Raw genomic sequence first — 12836 nt, 5'->3', positions numbered from 1 at the left:
AAAAAAACTTCATTTTAAAAAGTTTTTCAACAGTTAAAGCTTACAGCACCTGGTATTCCCAGGAGGTCTCCCATCCAAGTACTAACCAGGCCCAAGCCTTCTTAGCTTCCGAGATCAGACGAGACCGGGCGTTCTTGGGCTGGTATGGCCGTAAGCAATCTCTGCTTGAAAATCTTGGACTTTAAACAACCTAGGCTTGAAAACATATCACAGAGTGAAAATACCTCTTAACTTACTTTAGAAAAAAACTAACAAAGCGATGCAAAAAAACTTCATTTTAAAAAGTTTTTCAACAGTTAAAGCTTACAGCACCTGGTATTCCCAGGAGGTCTCCCATCCAAGTACTAACCAGGCCCAAGCCTTCTTAGCTTCCGAGATCAGACGAGACCGGGCGTTCTTGGGCTGGTATGGCCGTAAGCAATCTCTGCTTGAAAATCTTGGACTTTAAACAACCTAGGCTTGAAAACATATCACAGAGTGAAAATACCTCTTAACTTACTTTAGAAAAAAACTAACAAAGCGATGCAAAAAAACTTCATTTTAAAAAGTTTTTCAACAGTTAAAGCTTACAGCACCTGGTATTCCCAGGAGGTCTCCCATCCAAGTACTAACCAGGCCCAAGCCTTCTTAGCTTCCGAGATCAGACGAGACCGGGCGTTCTTGGGCTGGTATGGCCGTAAGCAATCTCTGCTTGAAAATCTTGGACTTTAAACAACCTAGGCTTGAAAACATATCACAGAGTGAAAATACCTCTTAACTTACTTTAGAAAAAAACTAACAAAGCGATGCAAAAAAACTTCATTTTAAAAAGTTTTTCAACAGTTAAAGCTTACAGCACCTGGTATTCCCAGGAGGTCTCCCATCCAAGTACTAACCAGGCCCAAGCCTTCTTAGCTTCCGAGATCAGACGAGACCGGGCGTTCTTGGGCTGGTATGGCCGTAAGCAATCTCTGCTTGAAAATCTTGGACTTTAAACAACCTAGGCTTGAAAACATATCACAGAGTGAAAATACCTCTTAACTTACTTTAGAAAAAAACTAACAAAGCGATGCAAAAAAACTTCATTTTAAAAAGTTTTTCAACAGTTAAAGCTTACAGCACCTGGTATTCCCAGGAGGTCTCCCATCCAAGTACTAACCAGGCCCAAGCCTTCTTAGCTTCCGAGATCAGACGAGACCGGGCGTTCTTGGGCTGGTATGGCCGTAAGCAATCTCTGCTTGAAAATCTTGGACTTTAAACAACCTAGGCTTGAAAACATATCACAGAGTGAAAATACCTCTTAACTTACTTTAGAAAAAAACTAACAAAGCGATGCAAAAAAACTTCATTTTAAAACGTTTTTCAACAGTTAAAGCTTACAGCACCTGGTATTCCCAGGAGGTCTCCCATCCAAGTACTAACCAGGCCCAAGCCTTCTTAGCTTCCGAGATCAGACGAGACCGGGCGTTCTTGGGCTGGTATGGCCGTAAGCAATCTCTGCTTGAAAATCTTGGACTTTAAACAACCTAGGCTTGAAAACATATCACAGAGTGAAAATACCTCTTAACTTACTTTAGAAAAAAACTAACAAAGCGATGCAAAAAAACTTCATTTTAAAAAGTTTTTCAACAGTTAAAGCTTACAGCACCTGGTATTCCCAGGAGGTCTCCCATCCAAGTACTAACCAGGCCCAAGCCTTCTTAGCTTCCGAGATCAGACGAGACTGGGCGTTCTTGGGCTGGTATGGCCGTAAGCAATCTCTGCTTGAAAATCTTGGACTTTAAACAACCTAGGCTTGAAAACATATCACAGAGTGAAAATACCTCTTAACTTACTTTAGAAAAAAACTAACAAAGCGATGCAAAAAAACTTCATTTTAAAAAGTTTTTCAACAGTTAAAGCTTACAGCACCTGGTATTCCCAGGAGGTCTCCCATCCAAGTACTAACCAGGCCCAAGCCTTCTTAGCTTCCGAGATCAGACGAGACCGGGCGTTCTTGGGCTGGTATGGCCGTAAGCAATCTCTGCTTGAAAATCTTGGACTTTAAACAACCTAGGCTTGAAAACATATCACAGAGTGAAAATACCTCTTAACTTACTTTAGAAAAAAACTAACAAAGCGATGCAAAAAAACTTCATTTTAAAAAGTTTTTCAACAGTTAAAGCTTACAGCACCTGGTATTCCCAGGAGGTCTCCCATCCAAGTACTAACCAGGCCCAAGCCTTCTTAGCTTCCGAGATCAGACGAGACCGGGCGTTCTTGGGCTGGTATGGCCGTAAGCAATCTCTGCTTGAAAATCTTGGACTTTAAACAACCTAGGCTTGAAAACATATCACAGAGTGAAAATACCTCTTAACTTACTTTAGAAAAAAACTAACAAAGCGATGCAAAAACACTTCATTTTAAAAAGTTTTTCAACAGTTAAAGCTTACAGCACCTGGTATTCCCAGGAGGTCTCCCATCCAAGTACTAACCAGGCCCAAGCCTTCTTAGCTTCCGAGATCAGACGAGACCGGGCGTTCTTGGGCTGGTATGGCCGTAAGCAATCTCTGCTTGAAAATCTTGGACTTTAAACAACCTAGGCTTGAAAACATATCACAGAGTGAAAATACCTCTTAACTTACTTTAGAAAAAAACTAACAAAGCGATGCAAAAAAACTTCATTTTAAAAAGTTTTTCAACAGTTAAAGCTTACAGCACCTGGTATTCCCAGGAGGTCTCCCATCCAAGTACTAACCAGGCCCAAGCCTTCTTAGCTTCCGAGATCAGACGAGACCGGGCGTTCTTGGGCTGGTATGGCCGTAAGCAATCTCTGCTTGAAAATCTTGGACTTTAAACAACCTAGGCTTGAAAACATATCACAGAGTGAAAATACCTCTTAACTTACTTTAGAAAAAAACTAACAAAGCGATGCAAAAAAACTTCATTTTAAAAAGTTTTTCAACAGTTAAAGCTTACAGCACCTGGTATTCCCAGGAGGTCTCCCATCCAAGTACTAACCAGGCCCAAGCCTTCTTAGCTTCCGAGATCAGACGAGACCGGGCGTTCTTGGGCTGGTATGGCCGTAAGCAATCTCTGCTTGAAAATCTTGGACTTTAAACAACCTAGGCTTGAAAACATATCACAGAGTGAAAATACCTCTTAACTTACTTTAGAAAAAAACTAACAAAGCGATGCAAAAAAACTTCATTTTAAAAAGTTTTTCAACAGTTAAAGCTTACAGCACCTGGTATTCCCAGGAGGTCTCCCATCCAAGTACTAACCAGGCCCAAGCCTTCTTAGCTTCCGAGATCAGACGAGACCGGGCGTTCTTGGGCTGGTATGGCCGTAAGCAATCTCTGCTTGAAAATCTTGGACTTTAAACAACCTAGGCTTGAAAACATATCACAGAGTGAAAATACCTCTTAACTTACTTTAGAAAAAAACTAACAAAGCGATGCAAAAAAACTTCATTTTAAAAAGTTTTTCAACAGTTAAAGCTTACAGCACCTGGTATTCCCAGGAGGTCTCCCATCCAAGTACTAACCAGGCCCAAGCCTTCTTAGCTTCCGAGATCAGACGAGACCGGGCGTTCTTGGGCTGGTATGGCCGTAAGCAATCTCTGCTTGAAAATCTTGGACTTTAAACAACCTAGGCTTGAAAACATATCACAGAGTGAAAATACCTCTTAACTTACTTTAGAAAAAAACTAACAAAGCGATGCAAAAAAACTTCATTTTAAAAAGTTTTTCAACAGTTAAAGCTTACAGCACCTGGTATTCCCAGGAGGTCTCCCATCCAAGTACTAACCAGGCCCAAGCCTTCTTAGCTTCCGAGATCAGACGAGACCGGGCGTTCTTGGGCTGGTATGGCCGTAAGCAATCTCTGCTTGAAAATCTTGGACTTTAAACAACCTAGGCTTGAAAACATATCACAGAGTGAAAATACCTCTTAACTTACTTTAGAAAAAAACTAACAAAGCGATGCAAAAAAACTTCATTTTAAAAAGTTTTTCAACAGGTAAAGCTTACAGCACCTGGTATTCCCAGGAGGTCTCCCATCCAAGTACTAACCAGGCCCAAGCCTTCTTAGCTTCCGAGATCAGACGAGACCGGGCGTTCTTGGGCTGGTATGGCCGTAAGCAATCTCTGCTTGAAAATCTTGGACTTTAAACAACCTAGGCTTGAAAACATATCACAGAGTAAAAATACCTCTTAACTTACTTTAGAAAAAAACTAACAAAGCGATGCAAAAAAACTTCATTTTAAAAAGTTTTTCAACAGTTAAAGCTTACAGCACCTGGTATTCCCAGGAGGTCTCCCATCCAAGTACTAACCAGGCCCAAGCCTTCTTAGCTTCCGAGATCAGACGAGACCGGGCGTTCTTGGGCTGGTATGGCCGTAAGCAATCTCTGCTTGAAAATCTTGGACTTTAAACAACCTAGGCTTGAAAACATATCACAGAGTGAAAATACCTCTTAACTTACTTTAGAAAAAAACTAACAAAGCGATGCAAAAAAACTTCATTTTAAAAAGTTTTTCAACAGTTAAAGCTTACAGCACCTGGTATTCCCAGGAGGTCTCCCATCCAAGTACTAACCAGGCCCAAGCCTTCTTAGCTTCCGAGATCAGACGAGACCGGGCGTTCTTGGGCTGGTATGGCCGTAAGCAATCTCTGCTTGAAAATCTTGGACTTTAAACAACCTAGGCTTGAAAACATATCACAGAGTGAAAATACCTCTTAACTTACTTTAGAAAAAAACTAACAAAGCGATGCAAAAAAACTTCATTTTAAAAAGTTTTTCAACAGTTAAAGCTTACAGCACCTGGTATTCCCAGGAGGTCTCCCATCCAAGTACTAACCAGGCCCAAGCCTTCTTAGCTTCCGAGATCAGACGAGACCGGGCGTTCTTGGGCTGGTATGGCCGTAAGCAATCTCTGCTTGAAAATCTTGGACTTTAAACAACCTAGGCTTGAAAACATATCACAGAGTGAAAATACCTCTTAACTTACTTTAGAAAAAAACTAACAAAGCGATGCAAAAAAACTTCATTTTAAAAAGTTTTTCAACAGTTAAAGCTTATAGCACCTGGTATTCCCAGGAGGTCTCCCATCCAAGTACTAACCAGGCCCAAGCCTTCTTAGCTTCCGAGATCAGACGAGACCGGGCGTTCTTGGGCTGGTATGGCCGTAAGCAATCTCTGCTTGAAAATCTTGGACTTTAAACAACCTAGGCTTGAAAACATATCACAGAGTGAAAATACCTCTTAACTTACTTTAGAAAAAAACTAACAAAGCGATGCAAAAAAACTTCATTTTAAAAAGTTTTTCAACAGTTAAAGCTTACAGCACCTGGTATTCCCAGGAGGTCTCCCATCCAAGTACTAACCAGGCCCAAGCCTTCTTAGCTTCCGAGATCAGACGAGACCGGGCGTTCTTGGGCTGGTATGGCCGTAAGCAATCTCTGCTTGAAAATCTTGGACTTTAAACAACCTAGGCTTGAAAACATATCACAGAGTGAAAATACCTCTTAACTTACTTTAGAAAAAAACTAACAAAGCGATGCAAAAAAACTTCATTTTAAAAAGTTTTTCAACAGTTAAAGCTTACAGCACCTGGTATTCCCAGGAGGTCTCCCATCCAAGTACTAACCAGGCCCAAGCCTTCTTAGCTTCCGAGATCAGACGAGACCGGGCGTTCTTGGGCTGGTATGGCCGTAAGCAATCTCTGCTTGAAAATCTTGGACTTTAAACAACCTAGGCTTGAAAACATATCACAGAGTGAAAATACCTCTTAACTTACTTTAGAAAAAAACTAACAAAGCGATGCAAAAAAACTTCATTTTAAAAAGTTTTTCAACAGTTAAAGCTTACAGCACCTGGTATTCCCAGGAGGTCTCCCATCCAAGTACTAACCAGGCCCAAGCCTTCTTAGCTTCCGAGATCAGACGAGACCGGGCGTTCTTGGGCTGGTATGGCCGTAAGCAATCTCTGCTTGAAAATCTTGGACTTTAAACAACCTAGGCTTGAAAACATATCACAGAGTGAAAATACCTCTTAACTTACTTTAGAAAAAAACTAACAAAGCGATGCAAAAAAACTTCATTTTAAAAAGTTTTTCAACAGTTAAAGCTTACAGCACCTGGTATTCCCAGGAGGTCTCCCATCCAAGTACTAACCAGGCCCAAGCCTTCTTAGCTTCCGAGATCAGACGAGACCGGGCGTTCTTGGGCTGGTATGGCCGTAAGCAATCTCTGCTTGAAAATCTTGGACTTTAAACAACCTAGGCTTGAAAACATATCACAGAGTGAAAATACCTCTTAACTTACTTTAGAAAAAAACTAACAAAGCGATGCAAAAAAACTTCATTTTAAAAAGTTTTTCAACAGTTAAAGCTTACAGCACCTGGTATTCCCAGGAGGTCTCCCATCCAAGTACTAACCAGGCCCAAGCCTTCTTAGCTTCCGAGATCAGACGAGACCGGGCGTTCTTGGGCTGGTATGGCCGTAAGCAATCTCTGCTTGAAAATCTTGGACTTTAAACAACCTAGGCTTGAAAACATATCACAGAGTGAAAATACCTCTTAACTTACTTTAGAAAAAAACTAACAAAGCGATGCAAAAAAACTTCATTTTAAAAAGTTTTTCAACAGTTAAAGCTTACAGCACCTGGTATTCCCAGGAGGTCTCCCATCCAAGTACTAACCAGGCCCAAGCCTTCTTAGCTTCCGAGATCAGACGAGACCGGGCGTTCTTGGGCTGGTATGGCCGTAAGCAATCTCTGCTTGAAAATCTTGGACTTTAAACAACCTAGGCTTGAAAACATATCACAGAGTGAAAATACCTCTTAACTTACTTTAGAAAAAAACTAACAAAGCGATGCAAAAAAACTTCATTTTAAAAAGTTTTTCAACAGTTAAAGCTTACAGCACCTGGTATTCCCAGGAGGTCTCCCATCCAAGTACTAACCAGGCCCAAGCCTTCTTAGCTTCCGAGATCAGACGAGACCGGGCGTTCTTGGGCTGGTATGGCCGTAAGCAATCTCTGCTTGAAAATCTTGGACTTTAAACAACCTAGGCTTGAAAACATATCACAGAGTGAAAATACCTCTTAACTTACTTTAGAAAAAAACTAACAAAGCGATGCAAAAAAACTTCATTTTAAAAAGTTTTTCAACAGTTAAAGCTTACAGCACCTGGTATTCCCAGGAGGTCTCCCATCCAAGTACTAACCAGGCCCAAGCCTTCTTAGCTTCCGAGATCAGACGAGACCGGGCGTTCTTGGGCTGGTATGGCCGTAAGCAATCTCTGCTTGAAAATCTTGGACTTTAAACAACCTAGGCTTGAAAACATATCACAGAGTGAAAATACCTCTTAACTTACTTTAGAAAAAAACTAACAAAGCGATGCAAAAAAACTTCATTTTAAAAAGTTTTTCAACAGTTAAAGCTTACAGCACCTGGTATTCCCAGGAGGTCTCCCATCCAAGTACTAACCAGGCCCAAGCCTTCTTAGCTTCCGAGATCAGACGAGACCGGGCGTTCTTGGGCTGGTATGGCCGTAAGCAATCTCTGCTTGAAAATCTTGGACTTTAAACAACCTAGGCTTGAAAACATATCACAGAGTGAAAATACCTCTTAACTTACTTTAGAAAAAACTAACAAAGCGATGCAAAAAAACTTCATTTTAAAAAGTTTTTCAACAGTTAAAGCTTACAGCACCTGGTATTCCCAGGAGGTCTCCCATCCAAGTACTAACCAGGCCCAAGCCTTCTTAGCTTCCGAGATCAGACGAGACCGGGCGTTCTTGGGCTGGTATGGCCGTAAGCAATCTCTGCTTGAAAATCTTGGACTTTAAACAACCTAGGCTTGAAAACATATCACAGAGTGAAAATACCTCTTAACTTACTTTAGAAAAAAACTAACAAAGCGATGCAAAAAAACTTCATTTTAAAAAGTTTTTCAACAGTTAAAGCTTACAGCACCTGGTATTCCCAGGAGGTCTCCCATCCAAGTACTAACCAGGCCCAAGCCTTCTTAGCTTCCGAGATCAGACGAGACCGGGCGTTCTTGGGCTGGTATGGCCGTAAGCAATCTCTGCTTGAAAATCTTGGACTTTAAACAACCTAGGCTTGAAAACATATCACAGAGTGAAAATACCTCTTAACTTACTTTAGAAAAAAACTAACAAAGCGATGCAAAAAAACTTCATTTTAAAAAGTTTTTCAACAGTTAAAGCTTACAGCACCTGGTATTCCCAGGAGGTCTCCCATCCAAGTACTAACCAGGCCCAAGCCTTCTTAGCTTCCGAGATCAGACGAGACCGGGCGTTCTTGGGCTGGTATGGCCGTAAGCAATCTCTGCTTGAAAATCTTGGACTTTAAACAACCTAGGCTTGAAAACATATCACAGAGTGAAAATACCTCTTAACTTACTTTAGAAAAAAACTAACAAAGCGATGCAAAAAAACTTCATTTTAAAAAGTTTTTCAACAGTTAAAGCTTACAGCACCTGGTATTCCCAGGAGGTCTCCCATCCAAGTACTAACCAGGCCCAAGCCTTCTTAGCTTCCGAGATCAGACGAGACCGGGCGTTCTTGGGCTGGTATGGCCGTAAGCAATCTCTGCTTGAAAATCTTGGACTTTAAACAACCTAGGCTTGAAAACATATCACAGAGTGAAAATACCTCTTAACTTACTTTAGAAAAAAACTAACAAAGCGATGCAAAAAAACTTCATTTTAAAAAGTTTTTCAACAGTTAAAGCTTACAGCACCTGGTATTCCCAGGAGGTCTCCCATCCAAGTACTAACCAGGCCCAAGCCTTCTTAGCTTCCGAGATCAGACGAGACCGGGCGTTCTTGGGCTGGTATGGCCGTAAGCAATCTCTGCTTGAAAATCTTGGACTTTAAACAACCTAGGCTTGAAAACATATCACAGAGTGAAAATACCTCTTAACTTACTTTAGAAAAAAACTAACAAAGCGATGCAAAAAAACTTCATTTTAAAAAGTTTTTCAACAGTTAAAGCTTACAGCACCTGGTATTCCCAGGAGGTCTCCCATCCAAGTACTAACCAGGCCCAAGCCTTCTTAGCTTCCGAGATCAGACGAGACCGGGCGTTCTTGGGCTGGTATGGCCGTAAGCAATCTCTGCTTGAAAATCTTGGACTTTAAACAACCTAGGCTTGAAAACATATCACAGAGTGAAAATACCTCTTAACTTACTTTAGAAAAAAACTAACAAAGCGATGCAAAAAAACTTCATTTTAAAAAGTTTTTCAACAGTTAAAGCTTACAGCACCTGGTATTCCCAGGAGGTCTCCCATCCAAGTACTAACCAGGCCCAAGCCTTCTTAGCTTCCGAGATCAGACGAGACCGGGCGTTCTTGGGCTGGTATGGCCGTAAGCAATCTCTGCTTGAAAATCTTGGACTTTAAACAACCTAGGCTTGAAAACATATCACAGAGTGAAAATACCTCTTAACTTACTTTAGAAAAAAACTAACAAAGCGATGCAAAAAAACTTCATTTTAAAAAGTTTTTCAACAGTTAAAGCTTACAGCACCTGGTATTCCCAGGAGGTCTCCCATCCAAGTACTAACCAGGCCCAAGCCTTCTTAGCTTCCGAGATCAGACGAGACCGGGCGTTCTTGGGCTGGTATGGCCGTAAGCAATCTCTGCTTGAAAATCTTGGACTTTAAACAACCTAGGCTTGAAAACATATCACAGAGTGAAAATACCTCTTAACTTACTTTAGAAAAAAACTAACAAAGCGATGCAAAAAAACTTCATTTTAAAAAGTTTTTCAACAGTTAAAGCTTACAGCACCTGGTATTCCCAGGAGGTCTCCCATCCAAGTACTAACCAGGCCCAAGCCTTCTTAGCTTCCGAGATCAGACGAGACCGGGCGTTCTTGGGCTGGTATGGCCGTAAGCAATCTCTGCTTGAAAATCTTGGACTTTAAACAACCTAGGCTTGAAAACATATCACAGAGTGAAAATACCTCTTAACTTACTTTAGAAAAAAACTAACAAAGCGATGCAAAAAAACTTCATTTTAAAAAGTTTTTCAACAGTTAAAGCTTACAGCACCTGGTATTCCCAGGAGGTCTCCCATCCAAGTACTAACCAGGCCCAAGCCTTCTTAGCTTCCAAGATCAGACGAGACCGGGCGTTCTTGGGCTGGTATGGCCGTAAGCAATCTCTGCTTGAAAATCTTGGACTTTAAACAACCTAGGCTTGAAAACATATCACAGAGTGAAAATACCTCTTAACTTACTTTAGAAAAAAACTAACAAAGCGATGCAAAAAAACTTCATTTTAAAAAGTTTTTCAACAGTTAAAGCTTACAGCACCTGGTATTCCCAGGAGGTCTCCCATCCAAGTACTAACCAGGCCCAAGCCTTCTTAGCTTCCGAGATCAGACGAGACCGGGCGTTCTTGGGCTGGTATGGCCGTAAGCAATCTCTGCTTGAAAATCTTGGACTTTAAACAACCTAGGCTTGAAAACATATCACAGAGTGAAAATACCTCTTAACTTACTTTAGAAAAAAACTAACAAAGCGATGCAAAAAAACTTCATTTTAAAAAGTTTTTCAACAGTTAAAGCTTACAGCACCTGGTATTCCCAGGAGGTCTCCCATCCAAGTACTAACCAGGCCCAAGCCTTCTTAGCTTCCGAGATCAGACGAGACCGGGCGTTCTTGGGCTGGTATGGCCGTAAGCAATCTCTGCTTGAAAATCTTGGACTTTAAACAACCTAGGCTTGAAAACATATCACAGAGTGAAAATACCTCTTAACTTACTTTAGAAAAAAACTAACAAAGCGATGCAAAAAAACTTCATTTTAAAAAGTTTTTCAACAGTTAAAGCTTACAGCACCTGGTATTCCCAGGAGGTCTCCCATCCAAGTACTAACCAGGCCCAAGCCTTCTTAGCTTCCGAGATCAGACGAGACCGGGCGTTCTTGGGCTGGTATGGCCGTAAGCAATCTCTGCTTGAAAATCTTGGACTTTAAACAACCTAGGCTTGAAAACATATCACAGAGTGAAAATACCTCTTAACTTACTTTAGAAAAAAACTAACAAAGCGATGCAAAAAAACTTCATTTTAAAAAGTTTTTCAACAGTTAAAGCTTACAGCACCTGGTATTCCCAGGAGGTCTCCCATCCAAGTACTAACCAGGCCCAAGCCTTCTTAGCTTCCGAGATCAGACGAGACCGGGCGTTCTTGGGCTGGTATGGCCGTAAGCAATCTCTGCTTGAAAATCTTGGACTTTAAACAACCTAGGCTTGAAAACATATCACAGAGTGAAAATACCTCTTAACTTACTTTAGAAAAAAACTAACAAAGCGATGCAAAAAAACTTCATTTTAAAAGTTTTTCAACAGTTAAAGCTTACAGCACCTGGTATTCCCAGGAGGTCTCCCATCCAAGTACTAACCAGGCCCAAGCCTTCTTAGCTTCCGAGATCAGACGAGACCGGGCGTTCTTGGGCTGGTATGGCCGTAAGCAATCTCTGCTTGAAAATCTTGGACTTTAAACAACCTAGGCTTGAAAACATATCACAGAGTGAAAATACCTCTTAACTTACTTTAGAAAAAAACTAACAAAGCGATGCAAAAAAACTTCATTTTAAAAAGTTTTTCAACAGTTAAAGCTTACAGCACCTGGTATTCCCAGGAGGTCTCCCATCCAAGTACTAACCAGGCCCAAGCCTTCTTAGCTTCCGAGATCAGACGAGACCGGGCGTTCTTGGGCTGGTATGGCCGTAAGCAATCTCTGCTTGAAAATCTTGGACTTTAAACAACCTAGGCTTGAAAACATATCACAGAGTGAAAATACCTCTTAACTTACTTTAGAAAAAAACTAACAAAGCGATGCAAAAAAACTTCATTTTAAAAAGTTTTTCAACAGTTAAAGCTTACAGCACCTGGTATTCCCAGGAGGTCTCCCATCCAAGTACTAACCAGGCCCAAGCCTTCTTAGCTTCCGAGATCAGACGAGACCGGGCGTTCTTGGGCTGGTATGGCCGTAAGCAATCTCTGCTTGAAAATCTTGGACTTTAAACAACCTAGGCTTGAAAACATATCACAGAGTGAAAATACCTCTTAACTTACTTTAGAAAAAAACTAACAAAGCGATGCAAAAAAACTTCATTTTAAAAAGTTTTTCAACAGTTAAAGCTTACAGCACCTGGTATTCCCAGGAGGTCTCCCATCCAAGTACTAACCAGGCCCAAGCCTTCTTAGCTTCCGAGATCAGACGAGACCGGGCGTTCTTGGGCTGGTATGGCCGTAAGCAATCTCTGCTTGAAAATCTTGGACTTTAAACAACCTAGGCTTGAAAACATATCACAGAGTGAAAATACCTCTTAACTTACTTTAGAAAAAAACTAACAAAGCGATGCAAAAAAACTTCATTTTAAAAAGTTTTTCAACAGTTAAAGCTTACAGCACCTGGTATTCCCAGGAGGTCTCCCATCCAAGTACTAACCAGGCCCAAGCCTTCTTAGCTTCCGAGATCAGACGAGACCGGGCGTTCTTGGGCTGGTATGGCCGTAAGCAATCTCTGCTTGAAAATCTTGGACTTTAAACAACCTAGGCTTGAAAACATATCACAGAGTGAAAATACCTCTTAACTTACTTTAGAAAAAAACTAACAAAGCGATGCAAAAAAACTTCATTTTAAAAAGTTTTTCAACAGTTAAAGCTTACAGCACCTGGTATTCCCAGGAGGTCTCCCATCCAAGTACTAACCAGGCCCAAGCCTTCTTAGCTTCCGAGATCAGACGAGACCGGGCGTTCTTGGGCTGGTATGGCCGTAAGCAATCTCTGCTTGAAAATCTTGGACTTTAAACAACCTAGGCTTGAAAACATATCACAGA

At 41.1% G+C, this 12836-nt stretch overlaps 49 non-coding genes across 49 annotated transcripts; all 49 read right to left on the bottom strand.

Annotated features, from left to right (window-relative positions):
• Nucleotides 1-37: 37 nt before the first annotated feature.
• Nucleotides 38-156, bottom strand: LOC114771456 (5S ribosomal RNA). The gene has a single exon (XR_003743685.1). It is a non-coding gene; the product is annotated as a 5S ribosomal RNA (ribosomal RNA).
• A 144-nt stretch (nucleotides 157-300) lies between these two features.
• Nucleotides 301-419, bottom strand: LOC114771455 (5S ribosomal RNA). Its single transcript, XR_003743684.1, has one exon. It is a non-coding gene; the product is annotated as a 5S ribosomal RNA (ribosomal RNA).
• A 144-nt stretch (nucleotides 420-563) lies between these two features.
• LOC114771454 (5S ribosomal RNA) lies at nucleotides 564-682 on the bottom strand. The gene has a single exon (XR_003743683.1). It is a non-coding gene; the product is annotated as a 5S ribosomal RNA (ribosomal RNA).
• A 144-nt stretch (nucleotides 683-826) lies between these two features.
• LOC114771452 (5S ribosomal RNA) lies at nucleotides 827-945 on the bottom strand. The gene has a single exon (XR_003743681.1). It is a non-coding gene; the product is annotated as a 5S ribosomal RNA (ribosomal RNA).
• A 144-nt stretch (nucleotides 946-1089) lies between these two features.
• Nucleotides 1090-1208, bottom strand: LOC114771451 (5S ribosomal RNA). Its single transcript, XR_003743680.1, has one exon. It is a non-coding gene; the product is annotated as a 5S ribosomal RNA (ribosomal RNA).
• A 144-nt stretch (nucleotides 1209-1352) lies between these two features.
• LOC114771450 (5S ribosomal RNA) lies at nucleotides 1353-1471 on the bottom strand. Its single transcript, XR_003743679.1, has one exon. It is a non-coding gene; the product is annotated as a 5S ribosomal RNA (ribosomal RNA).
• Nucleotides 1472-1615: 144 nt separating this feature from the next.
• LOC114771579 (5S ribosomal RNA) lies at nucleotides 1616-1734 on the bottom strand. The gene has a single exon (XR_003743801.1). It is a non-coding gene; the product is annotated as a 5S ribosomal RNA (ribosomal RNA).
• A 144-nt stretch (nucleotides 1735-1878) lies between these two features.
• On the bottom strand, nucleotides 1879-1997 carry LOC114771448 (5S ribosomal RNA). The gene has a single exon (XR_003743678.1). It is a non-coding gene; the product is annotated as a 5S ribosomal RNA (ribosomal RNA).
• A 144-nt stretch (nucleotides 1998-2141) lies between these two features.
• On the bottom strand, nucleotides 2142-2260 carry LOC114771447 (5S ribosomal RNA). The gene has a single exon (XR_003743677.1). It is a non-coding gene; the product is annotated as a 5S ribosomal RNA (ribosomal RNA).
• Nucleotides 2261-2404: 144 nt separating this feature from the next.
• LOC114771446 (5S ribosomal RNA) lies at nucleotides 2405-2523 on the bottom strand. The gene has a single exon (XR_003743676.1). It is a non-coding gene; the product is annotated as a 5S ribosomal RNA (ribosomal RNA).
• A 144-nt stretch (nucleotides 2524-2667) lies between these two features.
• Nucleotides 2668-2786, bottom strand: LOC114771445 (5S ribosomal RNA). The gene has a single exon (XR_003743675.1). It is a non-coding gene; the product is annotated as a 5S ribosomal RNA (ribosomal RNA).
• A 144-nt stretch (nucleotides 2787-2930) lies between these two features.
• Nucleotides 2931-3049, bottom strand: LOC114771444 (5S ribosomal RNA). The gene has a single exon (XR_003743674.1). It is a non-coding gene; the product is annotated as a 5S ribosomal RNA (ribosomal RNA).
• A 144-nt stretch (nucleotides 3050-3193) lies between these two features.
• On the bottom strand, nucleotides 3194-3312 carry LOC114771442 (5S ribosomal RNA). Its single transcript, XR_003743673.1, has one exon. It is a non-coding gene; the product is annotated as a 5S ribosomal RNA (ribosomal RNA).
• Nucleotides 3313-3456: 144 nt separating this feature from the next.
• On the bottom strand, nucleotides 3457-3575 carry LOC114771441 (5S ribosomal RNA). The gene has a single exon (XR_003743672.1). It is a non-coding gene; the product is annotated as a 5S ribosomal RNA (ribosomal RNA).
• A 144-nt stretch (nucleotides 3576-3719) lies between these two features.
• On the bottom strand, nucleotides 3720-3838 carry LOC114771439 (5S ribosomal RNA). The gene has a single exon (XR_003743670.1). It is a non-coding gene; the product is annotated as a 5S ribosomal RNA (ribosomal RNA).
• Nucleotides 3839-3982: 144 nt separating this feature from the next.
• Nucleotides 3983-4101, bottom strand: LOC114771438 (5S ribosomal RNA). Its single transcript, XR_003743669.1, has one exon. It is a non-coding gene; the product is annotated as a 5S ribosomal RNA (ribosomal RNA).
• A 144-nt stretch (nucleotides 4102-4245) lies between these two features.
• On the bottom strand, nucleotides 4246-4364 carry LOC114771437 (5S ribosomal RNA). Its single transcript, XR_003743667.1, has one exon. It is a non-coding gene; the product is annotated as a 5S ribosomal RNA (ribosomal RNA).
• A 144-nt stretch (nucleotides 4365-4508) lies between these two features.
• Nucleotides 4509-4627, bottom strand: LOC114771436 (5S ribosomal RNA). Its single transcript, XR_003743666.1, has one exon. It is a non-coding gene; the product is annotated as a 5S ribosomal RNA (ribosomal RNA).
• Nucleotides 4628-4771: 144 nt separating this feature from the next.
• Nucleotides 4772-4890, bottom strand: LOC114771435 (5S ribosomal RNA). Its single transcript, XR_003743665.1, has one exon. It is a non-coding gene; the product is annotated as a 5S ribosomal RNA (ribosomal RNA).
• A 144-nt stretch (nucleotides 4891-5034) lies between these two features.
• Nucleotides 5035-5153, bottom strand: LOC114771563 (5S ribosomal RNA). The gene has a single exon (XR_003743786.1). It is a non-coding gene; the product is annotated as a 5S ribosomal RNA (ribosomal RNA).
• A 144-nt stretch (nucleotides 5154-5297) lies between these two features.
• Nucleotides 5298-5416, bottom strand: LOC114771433 (5S ribosomal RNA). The gene has a single exon (XR_003743663.1). It is a non-coding gene; the product is annotated as a 5S ribosomal RNA (ribosomal RNA).
• A 144-nt stretch (nucleotides 5417-5560) lies between these two features.
• Nucleotides 5561-5679, bottom strand: LOC114771432 (5S ribosomal RNA). Its single transcript, XR_003743661.1, has one exon. It is a non-coding gene; the product is annotated as a 5S ribosomal RNA (ribosomal RNA).
• A 144-nt stretch (nucleotides 5680-5823) lies between these two features.
• Nucleotides 5824-5942, bottom strand: LOC114771431 (5S ribosomal RNA). Its single transcript, XR_003743660.1, has one exon. It is a non-coding gene; the product is annotated as a 5S ribosomal RNA (ribosomal RNA).
• A 144-nt stretch (nucleotides 5943-6086) lies between these two features.
• On the bottom strand, nucleotides 6087-6205 carry LOC114771430 (5S ribosomal RNA). Its single transcript, XR_003743659.1, has one exon. It is a non-coding gene; the product is annotated as a 5S ribosomal RNA (ribosomal RNA).
• Nucleotides 6206-6349: 144 nt separating this feature from the next.
• Nucleotides 6350-6468, bottom strand: LOC114771429 (5S ribosomal RNA). The gene has a single exon (XR_003743658.1). It is a non-coding gene; the product is annotated as a 5S ribosomal RNA (ribosomal RNA).
• A 144-nt stretch (nucleotides 6469-6612) lies between these two features.
• On the bottom strand, nucleotides 6613-6731 carry LOC114771427 (5S ribosomal RNA). The gene has a single exon (XR_003743656.1). It is a non-coding gene; the product is annotated as a 5S ribosomal RNA (ribosomal RNA).
• Nucleotides 6732-6875: 144 nt separating this feature from the next.
• On the bottom strand, nucleotides 6876-6994 carry LOC114771426 (5S ribosomal RNA). Its single transcript, XR_003743655.1, has one exon. It is a non-coding gene; the product is annotated as a 5S ribosomal RNA (ribosomal RNA).
• A 144-nt stretch (nucleotides 6995-7138) lies between these two features.
• On the bottom strand, nucleotides 7139-7257 carry LOC114771425 (5S ribosomal RNA). Its single transcript, XR_003743654.1, has one exon. It is a non-coding gene; the product is annotated as a 5S ribosomal RNA (ribosomal RNA).
• A 144-nt stretch (nucleotides 7258-7401) lies between these two features.
• Nucleotides 7402-7520, bottom strand: LOC114771424 (5S ribosomal RNA). The gene has a single exon (XR_003743653.1). It is a non-coding gene; the product is annotated as a 5S ribosomal RNA (ribosomal RNA).
• Nucleotides 7521-7663: 143 nt separating this feature from the next.
• Nucleotides 7664-7782, bottom strand: LOC114771423 (5S ribosomal RNA). Its single transcript, XR_003743652.1, has one exon. It is a non-coding gene; the product is annotated as a 5S ribosomal RNA (ribosomal RNA).
• Nucleotides 7783-7926: 144 nt separating this feature from the next.
• LOC114771422 (5S ribosomal RNA) lies at nucleotides 7927-8045 on the bottom strand. The gene has a single exon (XR_003743651.1). It is a non-coding gene; the product is annotated as a 5S ribosomal RNA (ribosomal RNA).
• A 144-nt stretch (nucleotides 8046-8189) lies between these two features.
• LOC114771421 (5S ribosomal RNA) lies at nucleotides 8190-8308 on the bottom strand. Its single transcript, XR_003743650.1, has one exon. It is a non-coding gene; the product is annotated as a 5S ribosomal RNA (ribosomal RNA).
• A 144-nt stretch (nucleotides 8309-8452) lies between these two features.
• On the bottom strand, nucleotides 8453-8571 carry LOC114771420 (5S ribosomal RNA). The gene has a single exon (XR_003743649.1). It is a non-coding gene; the product is annotated as a 5S ribosomal RNA (ribosomal RNA).
• Nucleotides 8572-8715: 144 nt separating this feature from the next.
• Nucleotides 8716-8834, bottom strand: LOC114771419 (5S ribosomal RNA). Its single transcript, XR_003743648.1, has one exon. It is a non-coding gene; the product is annotated as a 5S ribosomal RNA (ribosomal RNA).
• Nucleotides 8835-8978: 144 nt separating this feature from the next.
• On the bottom strand, nucleotides 8979-9097 carry LOC114771418 (5S ribosomal RNA). The gene has a single exon (XR_003743647.1). It is a non-coding gene; the product is annotated as a 5S ribosomal RNA (ribosomal RNA).
• A 144-nt stretch (nucleotides 9098-9241) lies between these two features.
• Nucleotides 9242-9360, bottom strand: LOC114771416 (5S ribosomal RNA). The gene has a single exon (XR_003743645.1). It is a non-coding gene; the product is annotated as a 5S ribosomal RNA (ribosomal RNA).
• Nucleotides 9361-9504: 144 nt separating this feature from the next.
• Nucleotides 9505-9623, bottom strand: LOC114771415 (5S ribosomal RNA). The gene has a single exon (XR_003743644.1). It is a non-coding gene; the product is annotated as a 5S ribosomal RNA (ribosomal RNA).
• A 144-nt stretch (nucleotides 9624-9767) lies between these two features.
• On the bottom strand, nucleotides 9768-9886 carry LOC114771414 (5S ribosomal RNA). Its single transcript, XR_003743643.1, has one exon. It is a non-coding gene; the product is annotated as a 5S ribosomal RNA (ribosomal RNA).
• Nucleotides 9887-10030: 144 nt separating this feature from the next.
• Nucleotides 10031-10149, bottom strand: LOC114771557 (5S ribosomal RNA). Its single transcript, XR_003743780.1, has one exon. It is a non-coding gene; the product is annotated as a 5S ribosomal RNA (ribosomal RNA).
• A 144-nt stretch (nucleotides 10150-10293) lies between these two features.
• On the bottom strand, nucleotides 10294-10412 carry LOC114771413 (5S ribosomal RNA). Its single transcript, XR_003743642.1, has one exon. It is a non-coding gene; the product is annotated as a 5S ribosomal RNA (ribosomal RNA).
• Nucleotides 10413-10556: 144 nt separating this feature from the next.
• Nucleotides 10557-10675, bottom strand: LOC114771412 (5S ribosomal RNA). Its single transcript, XR_003743641.1, has one exon. It is a non-coding gene; the product is annotated as a 5S ribosomal RNA (ribosomal RNA).
• Nucleotides 10676-10819: 144 nt separating this feature from the next.
• LOC114771411 (5S ribosomal RNA) lies at nucleotides 10820-10938 on the bottom strand. Its single transcript, XR_003743640.1, has one exon. It is a non-coding gene; the product is annotated as a 5S ribosomal RNA (ribosomal RNA).
• A 144-nt stretch (nucleotides 10939-11082) lies between these two features.
• On the bottom strand, nucleotides 11083-11201 carry LOC114771410 (5S ribosomal RNA). The gene has a single exon (XR_003743639.1). It is a non-coding gene; the product is annotated as a 5S ribosomal RNA (ribosomal RNA).
• A 143-nt stretch (nucleotides 11202-11344) lies between these two features.
• Nucleotides 11345-11463, bottom strand: LOC114771409 (5S ribosomal RNA). The gene has a single exon (XR_003743638.1). It is a non-coding gene; the product is annotated as a 5S ribosomal RNA (ribosomal RNA).
• Nucleotides 11464-11607: 144 nt separating this feature from the next.
• LOC114771408 (5S ribosomal RNA) lies at nucleotides 11608-11726 on the bottom strand. Its single transcript, XR_003743637.1, has one exon. It is a non-coding gene; the product is annotated as a 5S ribosomal RNA (ribosomal RNA).
• Nucleotides 11727-11870: 144 nt separating this feature from the next.
• On the bottom strand, nucleotides 11871-11989 carry LOC114771407 (5S ribosomal RNA). Its single transcript, XR_003743636.1, has one exon. It is a non-coding gene; the product is annotated as a 5S ribosomal RNA (ribosomal RNA).
• A 144-nt stretch (nucleotides 11990-12133) lies between these two features.
• On the bottom strand, nucleotides 12134-12252 carry LOC114771405 (5S ribosomal RNA). The gene has a single exon (XR_003743634.1). It is a non-coding gene; the product is annotated as a 5S ribosomal RNA (ribosomal RNA).
• Nucleotides 12253-12396: 144 nt separating this feature from the next.
• LOC114771404 (5S ribosomal RNA) lies at nucleotides 12397-12515 on the bottom strand. Its single transcript, XR_003743633.1, has one exon. It is a non-coding gene; the product is annotated as a 5S ribosomal RNA (ribosomal RNA).
• A 144-nt stretch (nucleotides 12516-12659) lies between these two features.
• Nucleotides 12660-12778, bottom strand: LOC114771403 (5S ribosomal RNA). Its single transcript, XR_003743632.1, has one exon. It is a non-coding gene; the product is annotated as a 5S ribosomal RNA (ribosomal RNA).
• Nucleotides 12779-12836: the final 58 nt, after the last annotated feature.

Source organism: Denticeps clupeoides, unplaced genomic scaffold (assembly GCF_900700375.1).
Source record: "Denticeps clupeoides unplaced genomic scaffold, fDenClu1.1, whole genome shotgun sequence".
Classification (NCBI taxonomy): Eukaryota; Metazoa; Chordata; class Actinopteri; order Clupeiformes; family Denticipitidae; genus Denticeps; species Denticeps clupeoides.
This window is presented reverse-complemented; position numbering and strand designations above follow the sequence as displayed.